We start from the raw sequence: 25,385 nt of genomic DNA, 5'->3' as shown, positions 1-25,385 counted from the left end.
AGAACTGGGTCTTACAAGTTGTCCCCGGATTTCCACACTCACACTGTGACTCATGGACAATAAATATGGAGTTTAAAAAAAACAAATAAAGGCATCATAAATGTTTGGAAAAAGTACCATCAATGAGTACCAACGCCAGGCAAAAGAAGGAACTGGTCTTTATTTTGTGTTGGAGACTATTTGCCCCAAAGCCTCTTTTTCTTCCCAAGGGCTATCATTCTTAATGATTAGTGAACCAGTTGCAATAGAAATTTCATAATAAACTCCACCAAAAGCAGTTTTCACTGTTTTCTGAAATTGAGATAGAAGGGTCCAGTTTCTATAAAAATAAAACTGATTTTAACAGTTTGATAATTTGTCAGGAGCTCAGGATTATTTTTAACCTTCCTCAACCCGCCTTAGTGGCTGGCCTTTCTCTGCTGGTCAGAACAGCCTTGACGTTTCTGTCTGAACTTGGGACACATTAATGTGGAGGTCAGAGGTCAAGGTCACGTAAGGTTTTTCTCCTTTCACCAAGTAGGCATTGAGCATGAACTCAAGTCACCAGGCCTTCTTTTACCTATTGAACTGTCTCCCTACCTATTATTTACATATTGGTACATATTGCTCTCTATTGTGTCTCTTTATATCTGTTGATTAGACAACCACCAGTGTCTGGGAATAAATATAAATTTTAGAAATTAAGAAACATCTTTTATTTAAGAAGAAAGACCTAATCCCAGCACTTGGAAGGCAGAGGCAGGTGAATCCCTGTGAGTTCAAGGCCAGCCTGATCTACAAGTGCTGTTCCAGGACAGCTAGGACTGTTACACAGGGAAACCCTGTCTTAAAAAATAAACAGAAGAAGAAGAAGAAGAAGAAGAAGAAGAAGAAGAAGAAGAAGAAGAAGAAGAAGAAGAAGAAGAAGAAGAACCACTATAATGATATAATGAACAAGTCTGTCTTATGAAAGATAGCCCTTTCCTTTCAGTTCTATACATTATTCGGTGCCTATTAAGTAAATTCTATGTTACTTAAGTTCTTCCCAACTTCTTTCTCTTGCCAAGACTGTAGAGGGAACACTTAGCCTTAGAGAATCTTTATTGGTCTTTTGTATCAAGACAATGGATTATCACTTTAATATAATTGACTATCAACTTCATTTCCCAATATCAGTTGAACAATCTGATGCTGTTAGGAACTAGAGAATGACAAGTTATATCTGTGTGCTAAATGTTTCAATTGACTACAGATCATTGGGACATGATGTTTGAGATGATTCTATGTTCAATATTAATAAAAGTTAGGTATAGTTGTAGTGAAGTTTTAAAAAGGCTGCCCCAAATATTTTAAGCTAGTGAAATTTGGGGAGAAACAATCAGAAGAGTTTCCCCATCTCCTAACCTTCTGCCCTGTAGCAGGTCCTAAAACCTTCCCCTAAAATAGACTATAAGATTCATATTCAAGGTTTGACTGCTCTCTGCCCACAAAATGTATTCTTTTATAATACATTGAGAATGTGCACAAGCAGACTCTGCTGTGTTGTCCTGTCTCATATCATTTGGCCACATCTCTTTTTGTCCAATCTTACTTATCCATTGTTATACACTTTTATCATCAGATTTACTATAAAATGTATACGTTTAAGTGTTTCTTTGAGAATTAATTTCCTTATAAAGACATGCCATATGCCATATGAAACTGAGAATTGATTGCTTTTCTTTTGGTAATTTATCTTCCTTTGTATAGGTCTCAACCATGAATCAAGAATAGGTGAGAAAACTATAAGTACATTGCCAAATTTTACTCAATTCCAGTCTCAGAAAATGGTACACACGAATCCTGTCATATTTATGTTGGGATTATTATCAATCATATCTTATAGTTTTTATTTCTTTTGTCTTTAAATAGTTCTTTTAAGGTATGAATTCTGTGTAAATCTAGTATGGATATTTGTGTAAAGAATTTTGTTTGTACTGTCACTCAAAGGGTCCAGGAAATATGCATTATTATTAACTAAATATGGTACTTAATTAAAAGCAAAGACCACTATTGGCTTGCAGCTCTAAAGAGATGCATGCATCTCATGCCACTCATTTGTGGGCACACTGCAGCATGGAGGAAGATGCCCAGCATCCACCAAACAAGAAACAGAGAAATCAATCAATGTGGAGAGTTTTCCAGTAGTTTTACCATTAGTCAGGTCTGTTGGTCATCTTCTAGCAAAGGGACGAAAACATGGTATGGCTAGTAACTGGTGGAATGCCTGTTGAGTAGGATCCCTTGTAAGAAGGAAAACTTGCCCCTTTTGCCCTGTGGAGAAATGGGCTGATCTGAAGTGTTTTGTCAATGAACTTTTGGCCATTTCTGGGCTTTACATTCCCAGTTTAGCATGCCCGGCCTCTAGTATTTCTTGGCGTCCAACAGTGAAGCTGAACACTTTTATTTTGAAATATATTTGGAAAGGATTCCAGAGAGCTCAGTCTGCATCAGTTGTACTCTGGGAGATTTTCACCTTTTCTGCATGCTGTAACTAGCTGGCTCTCTTCCAACTGCAATTTAGCCTTACCATGAGATATAGGTTGATGTTGTTTAGTTCCCCCCCTCTTTTCAATGCACAGTGATTTTTTTCAAGCCTAACTTCTTTCACCGTTGTTCTGTTTCAATTTCGCATATGCTCTTAATAGTCTCTGATTATATTTAAGCACACTCTAGCATTTATATACCAATGGTTGGAAGAGAGTACATTTTATCAGTGGTGCTTAGTAATATTTAAACACTTGAGATAGTTGCTAATGTGGGTTGACTCATGAAATCTTAACCAATCCCATTAGCAGTGTTTTCAGGAATGTAAGCCACCCCACTACTACTTTATTTAAGTTATAAAAGAAACTGCCTTTGAGCCTCCAAGGACCCTGATTTATGTTCCTTTAATCAAACAACTGTTAAAGGAAGTATCTTAGTTAGAGTTAGGGATTTTATTGCTGTGAAAAGACACCATGACCACCGCAACTCATAAAAAAATCATTTAATTGGGTGGCTCATTTACAGTTTCAGAGTTTCAGTCCATTGTCATGATGGGGAGCATGGCAGCGTGCAGGCAGATGTGGTGCTGGAGTAGCTGAGAGTCCTACATCTTGGAGGAAACAGGAAGTTGACTGACACATTAGGTGATACTCTGAGCATAGAAAACCTCAAAGCCCACCTCTGCACGCAGCGACACACATCCTCTAACAAGGCCACATCCTCTCCAGCAAAACCATGCCTCCTAATAGTGCCACTCCCTATGAGATTATGGGGACCAATTACATCCAAACCACCAAAGAAAGAGTTCTATTGCTATGGAATGTTTCTATATAATGTATAATTCCCATTGGCTAATAATGAAAGCTGTTTGGCCAATAGCCAGGAAAGATTGGGTTGGTCAGAACACTCAAACTGAGGACTCTGATGAGGAGGGGTAAAGTTGAGAAAGATACCAGCAGCTGCCCAAAAAACAACATGCCAGCAGACCAGTAAAAGCCATGGCTATAAGGCAATGCATAGATTAATAGAAATGCGTTAATTTAAATGTAAGAGCTAGCTAGAAATAAGCCTGAACTATGTGCTGAACAGTTTGTAATTAATATAAGTTTCTGATGATTATTTGGGCACATTTAGTTGGGACATGAAAGTTTCATCTCCATTTACAATAGTGCCTCACATTAGGCACCAGCTAAAGAGGGAGTGAACTCTGATCAAGTCAGATATATTGACAGATGCCAATCGTACACTCACAATACAGAATGAAGCTGTGCCATTATACATCCAGTGGATACACTGCCTCCATTTCCACTGCTGCCATTGTTCATTCCAGAAGAGGATGAGAACCAAGTCTCCAGCCGTGCATGCTCCCCTGGTTTGCTGCCAGCTTGTTTACATCCAAGAGTGCATCCTTTGCTTGGCCTAGGCCTTTTATTTGGGTATTTGGAACATGTACGATCTAATGAAAACTGCCCTTTGGGCCAAGGTGCTCCTTCTGATAGGCTAATGGATGAATGACAAAAGTTCTGCAACATTCTATCTTCTATATCTTTGGTCTGTGCTTTGGGACCAAGTACTCCTTGTAAGCAACTAAGAGTGTGGACATGCCCAGTTTATAGAACAAGTGGACAGCAGATGGACTCTGTGCTCTCCTGACTTAGTTGATTAAAACAGACAAGTATTCTATTGTGAAGAGAAAGTCATTTGGTTGGGAAGTGGTGGCACATGCCTTTAATTCCAATATCTGAGTTTGAGGTCATCCTTGTCTACAGAGCAAGTGCCAGGACACAAAATCCTTTCCCCCCCAAAGAAAAGAAAGAAAGAAAAGAAAAGAAAAAAGAAAGAAAAGGGGCTGGAGAGATGGATTGGTGCTTAAGAGCACTGGCTGTTTTTCCAGAGGACCAGGGTTCAATTCCCAGCACCCAGATGGCAGATCACAACTGTCCATAACCCCAGTTCCAGGAGCTCTGAGATCCTCACACAGACAAATGTGCACATAAAATAAAAATAAATAAAGTGTAAAAATATATTTAAAAAAAGAAAAAGAAAGAAAGGAAAGAAAAGAGAGAAGACCATTCTTCTCTGGACAAAAAGATGAATAAGATGAATACAGAACTCAAAAATCAAATTAAGTATTCAAATTCTTACTTTCTTTATATCTGCCAATGATAGTGTTGATAAAAATTTGTTCCCTTTTTCTGATCTAAGAAAAATGGGAAAATAATTATAAAAGGCTATCAAAGAGCAAAATTAAAAGCAAGACTATGTTGGCTATGTTGGAGGGCACGGAAGAAAGTCCATCAGTGATTAGCTCCAACACAGTCAGTTACAGTGGAAGACTGAGTGAAAGACAAGGATTTGAAACGTATCCTGTTCTTTAGTCAAGACTGGTACAAGAGCAGACAGGAGAGGGCTTCAGAACCAGCAATGTCGGCTACTCAAGTCCTCTGGCCTTTTGGTGCAGGGGAGCCTGGAGCACTGGTGGTAAGGCTTCAGAGGCTGCTATGATTCATTTACATTTTTTTGCAATTACATTTATTATCTATCTATCTATTTGTTGTGTGTGTGCATGCATGCACATGCACAGGTGCGCGTGCCTATGCTTGTGTGTGGAGGTCAAAGGAACAGCCTACACATATCCTTCCACCCTGTGGATCCTAGGGATGGAACTCAGGGCATCCATTTTGGTAGGTACCCTTACCTAGCCTTCAAAAGTCCATGATCAATTTATATTTTTTGAAAGGGTCTACATTTTATTATTGAACAAACCAATCAGCTCATAGCATTCTCTGAAGATGTATAAAAAGGAGATGACAGCTTTCCACACACAGCCTTGCAACCATTTTTCCAGGCTCTCCTGTACCAAAGGCCAGAGGACTGGAGTGGCACACATTGCTGGTTCTGAAACCCTCTCCTGTCTGCTCTTACACCAATGGAATGGAAAATAGCCAATAAGATCTCCATAGAAACATGGTTGAGTTTAAGTTAAAACATTTCAACATCTCCAGAACTTGAAGATGCTCAGCTGCAACTTATCAGATAGATGACCATGCTTCAGCGTAAACCCTTAGTCACAAGCTGTATGTGAACCCTTACAGGCCCAGCTTGATTCTCATCCAGTGTCTTCTCATCGACTTGTACCTGATTTGGTTACCAGTTTTCATCTGAACCCACTGGGCAGGCAGAACTATTTTGCTTTTATTTCTGGGCCAGGAACTGCCTGATCTGGAAAGTCTTATGAGAAGATATGGCGAGAAACCGAGTAGTGGGTGGTACACAGTGGTTCATGAAAGAGAAGATGACCGATTCAGTTTTTTTTTTTTTTTTTTTTTTTTCCGAGACAGGGTTTCTCTGTAGCTCTGGAGCCTGTCCTGGAACTAGCTCTTGTAGACCAGGCTGGCCTCGAACTCCCAGAGATCCACCTGCCTCTGCCTCCCCAGTGCTGGGATTAAAGGTGTGCGCCACCACCGCCTGGCGACTGATTCAGTTTTTAAAAAGTTTAGTTTAAGTTCTCCCTCTCTCTCCTCTTTCCGTGTGTGTGTCTGTGTGTGTGTGTGTGCACGCGCATGCACCCATGCACCCATGCGCATGCACGCGGGTGTGTCTACGTGCACTCTAATGTAGATACCCACAGAGGGCAGGAGAGGACGTTAGATCCCCTAAAGCTGGTGTTATGGGTGAGCTGCCCCATATGGGTCTTGCGAAGAGAATTTGGGTCCTCTGCAAGAGCTGAAAGTGCTTCGAATTGCTGAACTACCTCTCCCATCCCCCACCATGATTTACCTTTATACCAAAATTACTGATTATTTCTCTGTTGCTTTCTCTGAAAGTCTATGTATTTTTTCAGACATTTAAATTTTTGGCCTATTATAAGTTTACATTTGCTAAAAGGTATCCTCCATTGATCCAATCATTTATTTCATCACGTGCATTTTCTTTTCGTCTGGATTAGATTCCTCTTTTATACTCCAAATTCTTTTAGTCACTTAAATTTATTTCTAGATTCTTTGTATTAAGCCACTAACCTATCATCCACTCAGATCCTAGCACCACACAGCTTAAGAGACTCAGAATTTGAAACACACTTTCCACCAGGTTGTGCTAACTCCCAGCCCATCGTAACTCCCCTTACTCACCTGAACAGACATTAGGGCAGACTCCTTCCTCTGGCTTCTTCTCTTCCACATGTCACATTTACCTGGAGTGTACTTACTACAAAAGGAGTAATCCCTACAGTGTGCTTAGCACCTGACAGGACTAATGGAAGGGCAAACCACGAGTGTAGCACATTTCCAGACACTTGGGCTCTGGACTTCAGAAAGACCTTGAGGAGAAGTGTTGCTCCACCCACCAGCATAGATAGCAAGGTGAAAATCCCAGCTGGTCACAGTCAAGGAAGACACAATTTTCATCTGGTTACCTGTGCTAACGACTGTGCACTACATATTTAATACTGTGTTTATTTTTCAGGCCAGTGAAAAGGCTGAAGACTCACAACCTGAGCTGGATCCCTGGAACCCACTTGGTGGAAGGAGAAAAACAACCCCTACTAGTTGTTCTCTAACCTGCGCATGTGCATCATGGCATGTGCACACATGTGTGCACACGTGCCGCACACCCTCCCCCACAGAACACATGATGACACAAACAAAATAAAATATAAAGCTGTTATTTGAAGTCAACTCTCATGCCACTACTGATAAGCAATTTTTACTCAATTATCTTTCCTGTATGCTATGATGATAAAACTTCATATGCAAAAGAGTGTATACAAATATTTTTTTCAACTTTAACACCACAGCTATACTAAAAAAAAAAAAAAAGAAAAAAAAACTACACCATAACAAAACAAAACAAAAGCAGGTTTCTAATGAACCTTATTAGAATAAAACCCTATTAGAAACCTAGGTTTCTAATAAACATTTGACCAAAAAGTTTTCAGTAAGTCTGTTAAGAATGAGCTGCAATCACTTATACCTAATAAGTCAGGGTTCCTGGTTTGCTAAAGGCAGGGTACAGTTATTAGAGCGTAGGTGTAGAAATTCTCCCTTTCTATCTGTTGCTGGCAGGTTTTGGCACATCTAGAAAGAAAAGAAACAAATGGATCCCAAGATCATGCAAGAGTGATCAAAGCAAGTCCTTCTGTCAACAGGGCGACTCATGCAAATCCCTCAACACCAAAGGCTTCCTCTAGCTAAGGAAGTCTGCAAGAGGATGCCTTTGAATAAAAACCTGTCCTAGAAAGTGGACTCTGCCTACCATTTTCGCATCTATAGTCTCTATACCTTTGCTATCCAATGTGCTGTCAGTGACCACCAGCCTCCGAGGCACGCGTTTACGAGGAAGGCTGAAATTGCCAGCCCACATCCAGAGAAACACAATCAACATTTGAACAATTTGCTTTAGTGAAGCCTAAGCACAGGCACTTTGGGAGAGCTGAAGGACTAACCAGTGTCTAATCAAACTGCAAAGGGAAAAACAGCTGAGACGCCTGCTTTAGAGACCTCTTGCACCCCAGGGTGGGACTGCTCTCTTGTATATGTCAGTGAACATGTCTCCCCCATTCCTCCTTCCTTCTTTCCTTCTCTCTTCCTCTCTCTCTCCTTCTCCCAGCTCTGTTTCTATCCCTCCCTCCCACACAAGATTTTCTTCTGACCATCCAAAGACCTTAGACCTCTGAGAAAAATTCCGCTGAAGCATGCCTTGATAAAGGGAAAGAAAATGCTAGCTGACAATACCACGATCAGCGTGCTTCTTTAGAAATGAAATATTTCATTCGTATTTCATATTAGATACGAAAATAGCCTAAACTATCCATGAAATCCAGTCCAAAATGTAATTTTTCCACTTGAAAATATCCTAGGAACAATGTCTTGAACATCACTGGACCCTAGGTCTTTAAAACGTGTGGTATTAAACAGGTACATCTCAGGCTTGAGAGGACTAGAGAAACAAAAGCTCTGAGGAAGTGCCCGACAGAGGACCGATGTGTGACAAATATAAAACCCACCCGCCTGTAATTGTAAGAGTCTTTGACAGCAGAACCTTTGTGATAAGTGGGGTGACAAGGACCGCACTCAAAGACAGCGAGAAGGTGAAAGTGTGTGTATAGGGGAGTCTTGGGTGTTTCAAGACGAAGGGTATGGCTCTCGTGTGGAATAAGCTCCATGACCGCTCTGTTTCAGAGCGCCAGGCCAGTTTCAGGTCGACCTGCACAAATATTTCCTAGGAGGCTTACCATTAGGAAATGGCAAGGACTGTTGTCCTTTTCATCCAATGTGACTCACAAAGAGTCACTTCACACCTAGGAGGAAAATTTATGTTCTAGCCAGATTCTTTACGTGGGGACGTAGTAGACTTAATTTGATTATTGCAAAGTGGGAAGCAAAGGGGGGAAACTCACTTTGGGCGTGGAGAGTTTTCTGCCTTTGGTAAAGGAAGGTACACTGAGCAGCAATAAAGGCTGAGCAGGCTGAGGAGCCCTCCCTCAGTCCCCAGGGCCACAGTGAGAAAGGCACAATGTAAAGCCTTTCAAGTGCAGCAGCTGTCCGGCCCCCGTGGAGAACCCACTGAGCTAGGGACTGCATTCCCATGTGCTGGCAAGCCCCGAGGCCCAGAGCTGAATCAGTTTCCTGAAATCTATCAAAAATTGTAAAGTCATGCATATAAAGTCCACACATATTTGAAATTACAATAGCTTAAGATTATTTGAATGAGTAAGTGCACACATCTTTGTCCTTTTTGTAGATTCCTATGTTCCATTGGAATTAAATTTAAATACGGCCCACCCTGCCCACACTCCACCCCCAGTTTGGCTTCACTGATTTCAGCTTCCTGAAGTTTGGCGCACTTGAATCTGATCTCACTGTGCTGAGTTGCTTCTGTGGACTGCCAAGCAGACATCAGTCCTATACATCTTTCCTTTATTCTATTCTCCTTTTAAAGAAGGCACAATATTAATGAGACTAAAAGTAGACAAAAAAATCACAATTTAGGGGCAACTTTTTAGGTTTCTTAATAAGATAGGTCTATAGAGGGTCAGTGGACTGTACATATGAGAACAGATGTCACTTTTAGGTGTCTTTTTCCCCTTGTAACAGGCGTGCAGATAGGAGAATGTTGGGATATTGATAGGATCTCCATACTCTCTTTAAACTTTGGATTTTTTTTTTTTTTCTTGAGACACTGTGGTAAGATAGTTTTTGGAGATTTTTGAAAGTCCTGGTGGGTGGCCTCATTCATCCCTGGATGGTAAAAAAAAACTAGTAAAAGATTCTCTGGCTGATTGCTTCTGGTTTCATCTCCTGTACGACATCGTGACTAACCAACCAGAACAGGAACGTGTGAGCAAATTCTGGCACATTTGTATCCATCGCTAAAGTTAAGGGAGATAGACTTAGCTCACTCGCGGGAGTGAGTGATTTCAGAACCCCCCCTTTTTTTTCTTTCTTTTTGTTAGTTTGCTTTTGCTTCCCTCAGCTTCCTCTAGTAGTATTGAGATTTCCTAGCCTGCTTAAACCCAGTAACCTCTTTGGAATAAAGCTTCCATTTCTTGGCCTTCATTCAGCATGAGGAGATTTTTCATGTTGTGGTTCAGTGAACTCAAATGGAGCTGCTGAGGACAAGAAAACCCTGGTACTCTCTTAGATAATCTCATTATCATCCTGAGACTTCAACTATTTGTTGATCTCCAGACCTTCCTCTTCAGTACCTTCATTGGCAATTTATTCTGAATGTGTATTGGGATTCTTTCTTTTTGTTCTATACAAAACTGTCAAGGAACACCTCAACTACCACCTGTAAGAAGTGAGCATTTTCTTTACTTTGAAATTTGTTGTGACTGATGGGAAGAGGGTGTAAGGATCCCTTCGATTTTGAGCGTACAGAATCAATGACCTATCCCATTGGGCAATTGTAAAATGAACTCATAACCCCCCCGCAAGATGAGCAGATTTCCCGACTTTTTCTATTACATAGTATGTAGTTGTCTTTGAAAGATTTTGATATGATAAATGATTAGGAAAAAACTCTCATCTTTTACTAGTTCCAAGTCATGGTTTTTTGATCTAACTTCTCTGAAATAGAAGTATTTCTCATATGGAAGGGCCATGTACTTGATTGCTAGTAGTTTTTCTTCCTAGTGACACACCAAATCAGTGTTCCATTTTATAAGCAAGGTTATCTTAGATTTAAAGAATTATAAAACAAGCTTGACAGTTTACCTTCAAAGAATTCGATAGGAACCACAATTCTGGCCATCTTTGTATTCTGTGCTCTAAAACAGAAACAATTGAAAACAAAATCAATGCAAGTTAAGGAAAAGAAAAAATATTTTGACAATATAACATTTCCATTTATTGTCACTGACTGTGAGTTCTTGTACTTCTTCTCTGTTTAAGCTTCCTTGAACTATCCATAATGCGGGGTTTCTTTCTGTAGTGTTAAAACCATAATTGTCAAATAACCACCAATGACCATATATTTCCACTTCCAAGAAGAAACACAATGTGTATAGGATTGATGAATTCAGACAGATCGGTGACTGCAATGGTGAAAGTACCCAAGTTTCCAAATCTGTTGTGTCAGAACTTATTTCTACCAGATTCTGAACAATAAAATAGAGTTAGTGCCCCTAAGATAGTGCATCACCAGACCTCTTCAAGAATGTGAACCAAGGTCTCACCACAATGCTCTGCTCACTCTTCAGGGCTAATCATTGTCAATATTTGTGCTAGGTTTTGAATAAAGCTGGGAGAGAAGACATTTATTGACTATCAATCAACCAAAAGGTTTCACGACTACTGACCAGGTGGGACTGTAAGATGAAACCAAGAATCCAAACTCGCAACCACACAGTGACATCTGCCTGTTTTCCTGTCTGTACAGAAACCTCACATGTTGGCTTTTGTGTCAATTTGATCCTTATTGTTTCAACCAACTTTGAATTTCAGTGGACATCACCTCTTTTACATAAAAATTTCTAGAAATATATTTATCTGGCTATAAACGAAACTACACATTCTTCCAAATGGCCTATCAGAAGTATTTATTCATATTAATATTGTTTGTTATTAACCCGTCAAAAAAGTTGTGAACCATGCACATAGGTAAAATATCATTCCTAACTTTCAAAATATACTAACTTGAGAAAAGTGACTACATATTGGAGGTATGTCATGAGATATGGGTCTCAGCTGGATAAAATTAAGGCGAAAGTCAAAGAATACAAAGCAATAGATTAAGGTGCGACCGTGAGGAGGGCCTGAAGTGATTGCCTTGCAATGGGACGCAAACAGATAGTTTACTCCAAGCGAGTCAGCTTCTGTGCAACAGCTTTTAGCGTAATTTCATAATAAAATAAGATTAGATGAATTAGAACAATATTCAATACATAGATAATAAAAATATTTAGCATTATTTACACCTAGTGAGCTTGTGGACAGTGTAATAACCAACCAATGACCTTTTCATGCGAAATCCAGGCCTCACCACAAAAAGTATGTGGAAGAAAAAGCAGAATTACATCATAGTAACTTTGAATGAAGCATCTCACGGCTCTGTGATGCCTTTAGTTAACAATTATATCATAACTGCCTCTACATAGAGATACAGCCTAAACACATAGTATGCGTGTACATGTATGTGTATATGAATGTGTTTGCTTGTGATGTGGGGGGTGCGATCATGGTTGTTAGCCTCAAAAACACTGCCCATCTCTTTCGAGACAGGGCCTAGAACACACCAAGAGGGCCAGAGTGCCTGGCAGTGGGTCCCGGCATCCTCCTGTCTCCAGCTCAGTAGCACACAAGGGTGCTTTCAGATTGAACCCAGATCCTCAAGCTTGTGAAGCAAACACTCTGCTAAGGGTGGTCTCCGCACGGCCCTTTGGCACCCCTCCGGCTCTGATTTTGGCTGTGGCTCCCGCCGCAGTAATCCGCTCTTGCTCTCTTTGCCTGCCAGTAATTCATCCCTCGAGCGCCAGTTACGCCACTATCTATGCCTCAGTGATATGTTACACCATAGCTTCGGGGCTCAGTTTCCTTATTGGAAAGTTGGAATGGCACTTTCTATTCATTTTTATTATTTATTTATTTCTTGAATGGAGTCTGGCAGAGTTAGTGGCGCACACCTTTAACTCCAGCCTTCCTGTACTCGGTAGGCAGGGGCAAGCGACTCTCCTTGAGTCTGAGGCCAGCCTGGTCTCAGGCCAGCCAGAGCTACAGGGAAATCCTATCTCAACAAAACAGAACAAAGGACAACTTGAAAGACACCAACTCCTGTCACAGTAATCATTAAACAACCCCTGGCTAGTTGTTGCTTCCCAACCAGCTGCAAGCATCCATCAGCTTTTATTCCCACTGCACATTCCATACAAACGCAGCAGCTCTGGTATTGAAACGTGAATATGATACAGAAAATAATTAACTGCTATCTATGTTCTTGAAGAAATTACATGTGGCTTAATTTCTGCCAAATCAATTACTTTATCCATTTAGCTCACCTCATTTGATGAATGATAGAGAGCAATGAACTAGCATTTTCAATTTTTATAATGTATAGACTGTCGTTATACTCTCATGTATAAAAATCAACTTGGTCTAAGTAATTGTTCTGGAGTACCCCCAAATATCCTCCTCTGTAGATGAGTCAGCGTGTTTCCATCAGTAATTCATCCTTGCCACAGTGGTTGAAGGACTCATTCTGTCCCCTTCTGTTATTTACATGTAAGAAGATGCTTTAAAGCCTTTGGAATTCTTTCTATCTTCCATTTCCTTCCAGGGTCCTTTGCCAGATAAACTCCCATGCCTGTTACATATCCATTTTTTTTTTCTAAAAATTTATCACAAACATGTTCAGTTGGCTTTCTCTACTATATCCTGTACCCATGAACCATTTTTATCGTCGGAAGCAAGGAGTTTGTAACAAAGACTCTGCAGCCAGACTCGGTGAGTTTTATGAGTAAGGAACCCTAGAACCTTAGGCAATTTGCTTATTGCTTTACCTTCCTCATCTGTGAAAGAAGTGATTAATACAATTGAGTGAATCTGCTTGCATAAAACGCTTAAAATGGTGCATGAACCTCAGTACATGTTACGTACATGTTTGTCATTATGACTAATGTGATACCATCAGATGTACTTACAGTTTTGCAATTCCAATAAGCTGGATGTTGAGAAGCAAAGCCATGTAGCAAAAAGAATCAATCTAGGCACAGAGCCGGGCTGCTGCTGGTGAAAGAGCAGAGGAAAGAGTAGGAAAGCTGTAGAAGAATATGCGGAACAACGGTACATTCCGCGCATGGAAATCAGAAGGCTGAGAACTGCGGGCTGTTTTCCCCTCCATATGCTTACCTAGAGACTTCCGTCTCATGAAAACTTGTTCTCAGGAAGGAAGTTTTCAGGTTAGTTCCAGCTCAGGTCCTCTGGGCCCTGTGTACAAAGTGCATGGTGTCTGCAGTAGTACCGACTTACCCTCCACCTCCTAGGGGCAACAAAGAATAATGGAAACAGTCTGTAATGTTTTGGGAATGTCATGGACAACCCTGGCCAACAACTTAAAAGAAGGCTTCTCTTTCTGGGTGATGGTTAGATTGTCTTGATTGCATTGTCAGCCCAGATAGAAGAATTGCATTTAAACTACATGCATGTTTATTTATTGATTTATTTGTATTATAGGTATTTTTGGTAGATAGTTAATAGCATGATTCCTTATGATTTTTTTCAGGCATCCTTGCTGATATTTTATCCATCCCCTTTCTTCTCCTATAATTATCTCCTTCCTGTTTCCTAACTAGAGGATCTTCATTTTTCCCATTTCCTCCTTCAGATCACTGGTACCCTGCTATCCTATTTCTCCTGCATTCTGCCTGCAATGGTCCCTTTTTAATCTCCTGGTTTCTGCACCAACATGTCTGCCGAAACATGACCTGTACAACGTGACATCAATAGGCGCGCTAATCTGGGGAGGAAAAGTTCACAATGCTTCACCCTGAGAGAGTTAGTACGTGCTGGGAGCAGCAGTGAAAACAGCAGCCTTTCTCATGGAGGAGCACACCAATGTTTATCCAAAACCCAAGAGCCAGCCTGCAAAACATAAATGCAAGTAACATAAGGACTGGGTATGTTGTATTTATGTATTTAGAACACACACACACATACACAAAATAACAACATTTTTTAAAAAGTGGTCACGAATTTGAAAGGTAGCAGGGGTTGGGTGTACATGAGAGCTTTGGAGAGAAGACATGGAAGAGGAAGAAATATAATTATAATCTCAAAAGTATTAAAAATAAAAGACAAAGAAATCTGAGAAGAATTGTGGAGACATATTGGACACGGCTACCCAGGAAAGTGTCATTAACCAATATGTTGCATTAAAAGAGAGATTTCTTTGTAATTAAAAAAAAATACTTATTTTACATATCATTCCACAATTTCCTCTTCCTCCTCTCCTCCCAGTCCTCCTCTCTCCTCTGCCCCCCATCCTCTCTTCCTCCATTTCTATTCAGAAAAGGTCAGGCCTCCCATGGATATCAAAAAAATATGGCACATCAAGTTGCAGTAAGACTAACCCCATATTAAGACTGGACAAGGTGACCCAACAGGAGGAATAGGGTCCCAAAAGTCAACAGAAGCATCAAGGACAGTCCCTGCTCCCACTGTTAGGAGTCCCACAGAAGACCAAGCTACACAATTGTCACATATATGCAGAGGCTCTAGGTCAGTCCCATGCAGGCTCCCTGGTTATTAGCTCAGTCTCAGTGAGCTCCTATGAGTCCGGGTTAGTTGAGTCTGTGGGTTTCCTTGTATTTCCCTTGACAGAAGAGGTATTTCAAAGAGGACCAGATAGATGAGGGGGAAGAAGCAGAAGACACGCTTGACAGGAAAGGACAAAAAACATCAGTTTGTGAGAATACCAAAGATGAGTGTGGATCTGAGAGAGGACGAACAGGGTCAGATCTACCCTGGAGAAGGGAGGAATTCATGCAGCCTCATCACAGACAAGAAGACTTCCGTGTGATTTGCTAAGGGAAGGAGGGGTAATAGGTTCTATCAGAATGTATCTTTAACAGTGATGGGCAATGGATGAACCACTAGGCTGGAGGGCAGGACAGCAAGAGTTTCTGCCTCCAGGGTTCTCCCTACAATCATGTGTGACCACTGCCAGCCCCTAAGATATTAACAGTGATCTCTGTGGTGGTTAAGGTTTTGTCCATTGTTCAATCCTGATTATGAATTATGCCAAGATGAAGAGTGAGTAGGCAAGAGGTGTAGCTGCCAGATGACCTTTGAAGTAAGAAAAATAAAAGCAAACGTCATCTCCAGTCAGCAATGAAAAGAAGCTGATAACACACAAACACACGGGAAAATCACTCACATTGGTTGCAGCCAGACACAAAAGTTGAAACCATACGTTCTTTGTTCATATGAGCATCACAAACGGGAAATCTGTGTGTTAAAGGTCAGAAGGGACTTTATCGTGATCGGGATGGAGTTACACAACAGTGTGCACAGGTCAGGGCAGCGAACCTGCAGGGAAGACTAGTCTTCAGTTTTAAGTCAGATCTCACTCACCACATCTGTCTCCTCACCCCCTCTGTAGTGTGTGTGTGTGTGTGTGTGTGTGTGTGTGTGTGAGATTGGGTATTAACCCCAGAGTTTTGCTGTCTACTTGACAAGTACCCTGCCACTGAGAGACCCCCTCAAACCTTCTTTATTTTTATCTCTGAAACAAAGTCTTGCTAAATCTGTCAGTTTGCTAAATCTGTGGGTCTTGAGCTTGTTATATAGTTCAGACTAATCTCAATCTGTAATCCTTCTGCCAAAACTTCTGGAGTAGCTGGGATTACAGGTTCAGTTATTAAACTTAACTGCTTTTATTATTACCTCTCTTTTTTTCTTTTTAAAGGGAAATTCTTCTTCTCCAAATAAAACTTGAAGCAAGGAGTAGATAGCTTTGGAGCAAGCAAGTCTACACAGATAGTACACAGATAACTGACAGAGGAATAAATGGGTGTGCTGACGACATTAAGGAGTGAGTGGTTGCTACGGGTGAGCATCACTTCATTTGTACTAACTGTTCCATCTGTTTCATATACTATATAACATTATAAACACTGGATAGTGGTTCTCAGTGAGCTCTGTGAATGTCCCAGTGGTTCAAGAAAGACTTTCCAGTCAGTCTGAGATGAAGAGAAGAAGGTGAGCCAGCACCTGAGCTTCTGTATTTCTCTGCTTTTACGTCACCAAGCAAAGCTCTAGTTTAGTTAGTTTATAACCTGGCTGTTAAGAATTAGTGGATAAATGATAGGAAGATGTGCTTAGGATAGATGGAGACTACATGTCATCTCCACATATCATTATACTATGCACATAGGGCTGGAGAACTTTTAACTCTGACTTCCATTTATTTTTTTAATATAATTGTATGTGTTTATTAGATAAAGTATAGCAACTTTTTTTTTAAAGTCCTTGGAAGCAATGCAAGCATTCCTTGCATTTTTATGTCTCTCTTCATAATTTATTTCAAACGAAAGGTCCTGTACTTGCTGTTGGGTGTTATAAACTGTGAGTTACATAGTTCCTGTCCTTCAAGAGTTTAAAAGTCATCATCACAGAAGACCCCTGAAGTCAAGTCATGGCGCTGTTTGCTCTCCAGCTGGGTGTGTTTTGCTTCTTGGTTTTTTTTTTTTTTTTTTTTTTTTTTTTTTTTTTTTTTTTTTTGTACTAGTTTTTGGTTCTTGTTTTTCCCAAAAGGAAGAGCTTCATGTCAGCTCTTCTCTGACAGGATACTTTTTATCCTTTGTTAAGAATTCCAGAGCAAGGTGCACACGCATGGCAACTGAAATCACAACATACTTTTGTGAGAGTTTTATGGAGGGCTCATCCTCCTCTGGTTTCTTATTTATTCAGTTGGAGTGAGGAATGGAAGGAAGTGGCCGCAATGACCACCTAGTGCTATAATCCTAGGCACACATCACACCAACCGGAGCTTCCTGTTTTCAGAACCTTTGACAGCCACCTCTGTCTTCCTCACAGCCAGGCTCATTCCCCTCTCCATCTGTTCCCTGGACACTGATGACACACATCAGCCTTGTGCTCACTCAGAACGCACAGCTGTCAAAAGCATGGCCACTGCTAGTCAGGTTTCCTTTTTCCAGGGACCTAGTGGTTATTCGGGAGCTCCTAATCAAAGGAATGCTAAAGCCTTATTGAGTGTGTGTGTGTGGTGCAGGGAAGAGAGAATACTGGTTTTAAACGGCAACTTACCTTGATTTAATAAGGCTATCCAACTTTTTGTATTTCTTCTTTCTTATATACCTTCACTGAGGTACTTAAACCATCCCAATTAAAATATTTCAAGTATTTTATATAATTTTCCATGAAAAAAAATTACAGCATGGCTGCCTTTGTGGCCGTCTCCCTCTTTGATGACCTCATTATTTTAAGCCTCTGTACTTCGTTTAGACTGACTTCCTCTCATTGACTTAATACTGGATATCGAGAGCCAGGAAAAGGTCCCTAATTTGTGCCTTTGTGGCATAAATTTTATCAAAACTTGAACTTTTCTTTTCATTTGCGGTATCGGTAACTCCTGCTCAGACGGGCAACGGGGTCTCAGAGGATAAGGTTATCTAAGAGGCTTCTGGAATTGCAGACACCTGAACTTCCCCCACAGGCTTGCCTGTCCTCGAGTTCATTTCGGACTTGCATTTCTTTTCCATTTCAAGAGAAGCCTCCCTTCACTCTTCTTCCCTTGTAATGGCTGCTTTTTTTTTTTTTTTTTTTTTTTTTTAAGTTTTTCGAGACAGGGTTTCTCTGTGGTTTTGGAGCCTGTCCTGGAACTAGCTCTTGTAGACCAGGCTGGTCTCGAACTCACAGAGATCCACCTGCCTCTGCCTCCCAAGTGCTGGGATTAAAGGCGTGCGCCACCACCGCCCGGCAATGGCTGCTTATAATTTATTTTATTGTCACACTTTCTCCATGACAGAGAAGTAGAAGGAAATAGGGGTTCTTGATTTTTACAATTTATTATCCTTTCGAGAATTAATGTTTTGCTTTTTAGCCACAGAAACCGTTGTTCAAACAAAATACCATGGTGCAGTCAAATGTGGGAAACAGATAAATTTCCAGCTGCTCTTAGGGGGCGGTGGTTGGGAGGGGGCCGCGGCGGGGGGGGGGGGGGAGTGGGGGGAGCTGGACCCATGCCTCTGACAGCATCCCATACGGGTTCCTCCTCCTTGGAACAGGGCCCGGAAGTGGCTGATTCATAGGTGGATTCTGGCTGCCCTTTGGAACCGTAGAGGAGCTTCCTCAAAACCCAGCCTCACCAAAGAGTTTATGATCTAACCATGGGATTAGGACTCAAACAACCGTTCGTATTCTCCAAGCTTTGAAAATGCTAACGTGCAGCCATAGATGAGAAGTAGCTCTTTCGAGCAGGGCCTCTCCCTCAGGAGCTTCTTAAAATCCTCCAGGTTCGGCCTTCACGCCAGGAGGGTGGCCCCAGCACCTGCATTTCCATCGTGACCCCATGTGAAGCTGCTTTGCGGCTCTAGAGAATACATTTTTGAGTCCCACGGCACTGAAAAACCGGAGAAATTGGACAGGATCTTATGTCTGAGGACTCGGCCTCCACAGCATTTGCTCTTTTATAACCATTTTTTTTCTGACTTATAATGTGTAATTGTAGTGTTCAGAAGTATTATCATGGAAGCTTTTTTTCTGGTAGTCTTTTGGAATATTAGATTATGGTTTCTTCTTTGATTAAGTTTCTGTTCCTAAAGCTACCACAGTGTTTTGCTGGGCAAGGCGGTGGTGGCGCACGCCTTTAATCCCAGCACTTGGGAGGCAGAGGCAGGCGGATCTCTGTGAGTTCAAGACCAGCCTGGTCTACAAGAGCTAGTTCCAGGACAGGCTCCAAAACCACAGAGAAACCCTGTCTCGAAAAACCAAAAAAAAAAAAAAATCAGTTTTCCAAATTTTAAGAACAGTAGAACAACTTGCCAAACATGTTTATTTTAAAATAAACAAACGATCCAAAATTATATGGATGTCAAAGTGCGTGTTATAGTTCCTAGTCTGTGTTAGGCAGGTTGAAATCCTGTGTTAGACCTAGACAGAATTGCTAAGAGCATTGCTAAGATGTCTTTGGTCTTCACAGAGATCTGGGAAATGAGCAATGAGACATTCACTTTATGACAGTCATGGGGGATAGCTAGCTTTACAAAACGAGATTGATAAATGGGACACTCTGGGTCTTGAGTATCTGCTCACCACTTATCTGCTTAGAGAACCAGTATAGGCTCAGGGGCTGAGATCACAGTGCCTGTGAGTTACAGCTGGGTGTGCACAAGCTTCTCCTTAAACTGAGAGGTCAAGGGCAGGCTGAGCTTCAGAGTAGAGGCGCCAGTTTCCTTTGGAAAACTTTAATGTGAGCAGGCAGCAGTCAGACAGAAGCTTATACCCAATGTTTCACATTATTTTCAGTGGGTGCCCTTTGACAGGAGTAAGCTTGGCAAAGGGCCCTTTGGCCTTGGGATGGTTGTTGTTGACCAGTAAGAGCTGAACTGTGCCCCTCAAAATTCAAGTTCTACTACATAGTATCTCTGAAATAAGGTCTCATTTGGAATAAACCTGTAGATAATTTGTTACATTGAGGTCATGAAAATGGGCACTAATCTAATATGATGGTTGTTCTTACTAAAAATGAAAACTTTGAACATGGAGCACACACATGCACACGCGTACACACGCACAGACACACACACAGAGTGAGAAACATGTGAAGATAATAACAGCAGAGGTAGCGCTTCCACAGTCGAGAGCCAACCCCCTGCTCCTAGTATTCTATCTTTCAGAGATGTGAGGCATAACTTTCTTAAGTTTAAACTAACTAGTTTGTGGTAGTTTGTTACTGCAGCCCTAGAAAGCCTGACCTGTTTTTTTTTTTTTTTTTTTTTTTTTTAGCAGAAATAATCAATATAAATGTCTTGGAGCTTTGGCTACTACCGATGAAAATGGCCTTGGTTTCTCTCAGAATTTACGGAAGCAAAGGCCAAAACTCCATGTTTCTTCTGAAAAGGAAGTCACAATTCAACTGTGGGGGCTAACAACCGTCCTGTCTGTCTTAGTTGTGGCTACCATTGCTGTGATGAAACATCATGGCCAAGGCAATTTAGAGAAGGAAATGCTTACTTTTGGGTTTGTTTACAGTTTCTGTGAGTTACTCTATGATCATCATGGTGGGAAGCATGGTGGCAGAGAGTAAGGCATGGTGCTAAGGAAGTAGCTGAGAATTCACAGCTGATCAGCAAGTTCAGGCAGAGAGATATGAGCCCATTGAACAATTCTCATTCAAACCAACACACCATTCTGATCCTTATTAATACGTTCTCAGTCATGATTCAACATTTCAGAAAACAGATTGAGTGAGAAATACACTCACTACAAATCTTAAAAATAAGGTGGGCATGGTATCCCTCTTGTTGAGAAGGTCTTGAGTCCAATTAGAGAACTGTTGGTTATCACCAAGGAATATGTGTGTGCCACTGCTTTACCCTTACAATATTATGCTGCTCTGGGCATTGATATTGTGCACAGGCATCATAGCTGAGTAGGACTGTTGACTGCCTCCCTCCCTTGGAACCTGGGACCAATATTCATGAATTTATTCTTCAAAACAGAATATTAAGGAACATTTCCAAATTCTTTTTGCAAATCCACCCATCACTGTTTCCATGATATCCAAACACTAAAAAGAGCTATGGAGCAATGAAAATTACAAACCAATGTAATTTATAAACATAGATATGCAAAAATTCTCAATAAAATTATACTGAATTCAAGAACATATAAAAATGATTAATTACACAAAGATCAAGTAGGCTCATTCCAGAAATGCAAGAAAGGTACAACATATGTAAATACACACATGTAATCCACCACATAAACAGGCGAAGAGACAAACACTGTATGATCATCTTGTTAGATGCAGAAAAGACCTTTGACAAAATCCAACACACGTTTATGATAAAAGTTCTGGAGAGATTAAGGTTACAAGAGAAACATCTAAACACAATTTACAGCAAGCCCACAGTCAACATCAACGTAAATGGAGAGAAACTCAAATCATTTTCACTAAAGTCAGGAATAAGACAAGGAACATCTCCAAACATAATCAATATTAAATAGGGAGGGGATGGAAGAGAAGGATAAATAATGAACTATGGAAGAGCATAACAAACACTAAAGGCCATTTGAAAAAGCATGTGAAAACCTACTACTTTAGAAGCTTCCTACAGTATAGCAATATTAAACCAAGTCATAGGATAGTAAGGGAAAGAATGTTCCAATTAGACATATTATGCCACACAGTAAAACCTCCAGTGCCAGGAATAGGTTACATCTTGTTGAGCTATTATTAGCCCATTTGACTCCACAGAAATGCTCCAACTTCACAGGCTACTGCCAAGGCAATTTGTCACTCTCTGAAACCTGATGGTAAATCCCTTTTGTTGAAGACAGTACATACACACGCCATCAAATGCAGAGAAGTTGGAATTACTAATAGCTTCACTGCCTACTGAGTATATTATTCATTGTACTGGAAGCTACTCTGAGGAGAAAGGTAATCAGCAATATTTCCCAGCTATAAACTTTATGATCTACAACAGTGACCTGTTTGGAAGACATACTGATGTAATAGTGGCACATATGTTATTGGAATAACCAATCTCTTTCTGATTGGATTTAAGGTCAACTCTACGAGGTAGAACACATACCACTTGGCACTGCCAAGGTGGCTAAGAACCTGAGACTGGATAGGTCATGGTGGGCTAGTTCCTGGAGCTCACCTGACTGGACCTAGACATAGGATGAGTACTTCAGTTAAGATCTGGAGGTTAAATCTCTGCAATTTAATTTTAGAGTGAATATTTGAAAACATCCAATGAAAGGTGATTGATTTGTCAAATAACAAAGTAATTTTCTCTTTCTGAATTGTTATACTAGTTTAAAGTCATTTTACTAACAAACTAAATACTCTGTAATTGCCCTATTCCCCAAGTATGGGTACATACCACTTGCAAATTTGGTTATTCTTCATAACTTCTCTGTTCCATAAGTGTGGAAACAGACTGCCTGAAAAGGTGGGTGCTGTTTTTATGACGTTTTAGTCAGAGATGTCAACTAGCATACAATTATCTTACAGGGAACATGAAGTTCAAATAATTAAATGAAGAATTCCCACATCATTAAACATCTAACAGTGAGATAACGTGGAAAATATAACCGTTTTCAGAATCAAGTGTTGAGAGGGAATATATCATGACTTTGTGTGTGTGTGTAAAAGGAAGTGGAGGCTCCTGGTTTGCAAAGCTGACTCGGAAAGATTTTCTCTAAGACCCGATGCCATCCTCGGAGCTGGGTGGGAAAAGGAAGCTTGATCTTAGCTTCAGCACGTACATCTTATTGTACTGACACAATTATCCAAAGGATCTATCTAAATGATATGTGTAACAAGGGTCATAGTTTGCATAGATTATCCCCTCACAGCAGCCCAAAGAAGCAGAGAGAATGATTGTCCCTGTGTTAGTAAGGTGAGGTCAAAATACAGAGTGTTCTTCAAAACTACACTTCAGCAATACTGGAAGCAGGGATACCTGCTGAAACTTTTTATTTGTCTCTGGGCCCCTGGTCCTGTAACGTAAACTTCAGGAACTATGATACATATATGATAGCTACTAACCACATGGGCTATTTCAGTATGACTTAGTAGAAACAGAGTAAATTAAAAGCTTACTTTCCCCAGCACAATAGCCACATTTCAAGAGCTTGATAATTCTTCTATAATGTAGAGACAATGTTATTGAAAAAGAATTGCTTTGGAGCATCTAGATTTGTCTAGAGGATCCCATCAACTTTCTCTTCTCTCCTTTCCAGTACTTTAAACCAGAATCAAGACTACAGAGAAGACTTGGTCTGTGGTGAATTATTCAATCCCCAGGAATGGGCATCCATTCTTTCATCTGGAGTTTCTATACCACGTCTCAAAACAAAGCTGTTTTAATAATAAAAATGATTAGAAATGAAAAGTAAGAGGTTATTATCAAGTTGAATCGTGGAGCACACTTTGGAAGTAAATGTGGACTTTTTAGCAACCTGTCTTCATGATCTTGGACGAGTGAGGAAGAAAAGCCAGTCAGATTATTACAAAACATACTTTGCGGTGCTGATGCTCTCCTGGCACGATATGAAGTACTGATGAAGCTGCACTGGGGAACACTGCTATGCACAGTCCTGCATACAGCACTGTCAAATGGCGTTCACAGAACATACATCAGAGAATGATCAAAATGACTCAAGTGCTAAGTCATGACAAAGAATTAGCCAGGTTTGGCCTGAGTCCTGCAGACAAAAGATGTTCCAGAGTACGGCAGAGGAAATGGGATCCAGAAGGGAACATCTTAGGCTATTGCCAATAATGTCCTCATCAAGACAGTTCAGTGCTGTTAGTTAACGTGTAAACTGCTGGTCATTAGATCAAGAATTAAGAGGTTAGGCAGCATATCCCAATCAAATGTCAAATATAGTAAAAAACATTATCATCATCATTATTAGATGATCTTAACAATATGAGTAAAATAATATTTAAAAAATCCAGGGTTGGGAGATAGTACAGTCAATAATGTACTTTCTGTACAAGATTGAGGAGCCAAGTTCAATTTCCATAACCCACATGAAAGACTGAGGATGGTGGTGTGCACTTAAAGTCTCAGCACAAAGGCAGGAGAGGCAGGGGATTCCTAGAATTCACTGACTAGCTACTTGGACAAGTAAGCAAGTCCCAGGCTTAAAAAACAAGGTGGAAAGCTCCCTAGGAATCTGAGACTTATACATAGACCTTTACATAAACATAAACACAAGCACTTACACACACACACACACACACGCATACACACACACACACACACACACACACACACACGTACACAAGCAGAGAGCTTTTACCAAGACTAAAGAGTCATGAAAACAAATGACCCAATTTTTAAAAATGGAATATGGATATGCATAGACAGTTCTCCAAACAAGGTATGGCTGGGTAGTGGTGGAACACTCCTTTAATCCCAGCACGCAGGAGACAGAGGTGGACAAATCTCTGTGAGTTCGAGGCCAGCCTGGTCTATAGAGCAAGTTCCAGGACAGGCTCCAAAGCCATACACAGAAACCCTGTCTTGAAAAATTAAAAAACAAATAAACAAACAAAAACCCAAAATGATATTTCATCTTCCTCCAGTCAGAATGGCTAAGTTCAAGTAAACAACTGAGAACAAACGCTGGTGAAATTGTGGGCAAAGGCAGCCTCATTCACTGTTGGTGGCATGAAAACTCGGCTGCCACTTTGTGTATTGGGGGGAAAACTACCATGAAGCTAAAAGTAAGTTACCATTTGATGCAGCTGTGCCCCTCCTTGGTACCTACCACAGGACTAGACACCTATTTCCCAGATAGATGCTTGGCTGCGCTCATCTTTACTTTATTCACAATAGCAGGACATGGAAACAGCTAATGACTTCGCCTGACAAAGAGATAACAGACATGCAGAGCATAGACACAACAGAGTACTGTTCCGACATTAGGAAAAGGAAATCAGGATGTTTTTAGGTAAATGCTTAGTAGTAGAAATGTACTGAAAGAGGTAACCTAAGACCTGAAAGGCAAAAGCTGCCTGTTTGCTCTTACTATGGTTCCCAGATTCGAGCTGCAGGTGTGTGCTTATAACATGGAGTAACTACAGAAACCAGGAAAATGAAAAGGGACTGTGGTGGTGAGAGGAACTATAAGAGGTGGGGATAAATATCTGGATAAAAGTGCTATGAAGGG

The 25,385-nt window shown here is 40.7% G+C and overlaps 1 pseudogene; it reads right to left on the bottom strand.

Moving 5' to 3' along the window:
* Positions 1-5,594: 5,594 nt before the first annotated feature.
* LOC130884369 (putative 60S ribosomal protein L39-like 5) lies at positions 5,595-5,790 on the bottom strand (annotated as a pseudogene).
* Positions 5,791-25,385: the final 19,595 nt, after the last annotated feature.

The sequence above is a fragment of the Chionomys nivalis genome, chromosome 11 (genome assembly GCF_950005125.1).
Source record: "Chionomys nivalis chromosome 11, mChiNiv1.1, whole genome shotgun sequence".
NCBI lineage: Eukaryota > Metazoa > Chordata > Mammalia > Rodentia > Cricetidae > Chionomys > Chionomys nivalis.
Note: the sequence above shows the minus strand (reverse complement) of the source record. Positions and strands in the feature narration are given on the sequence as shown.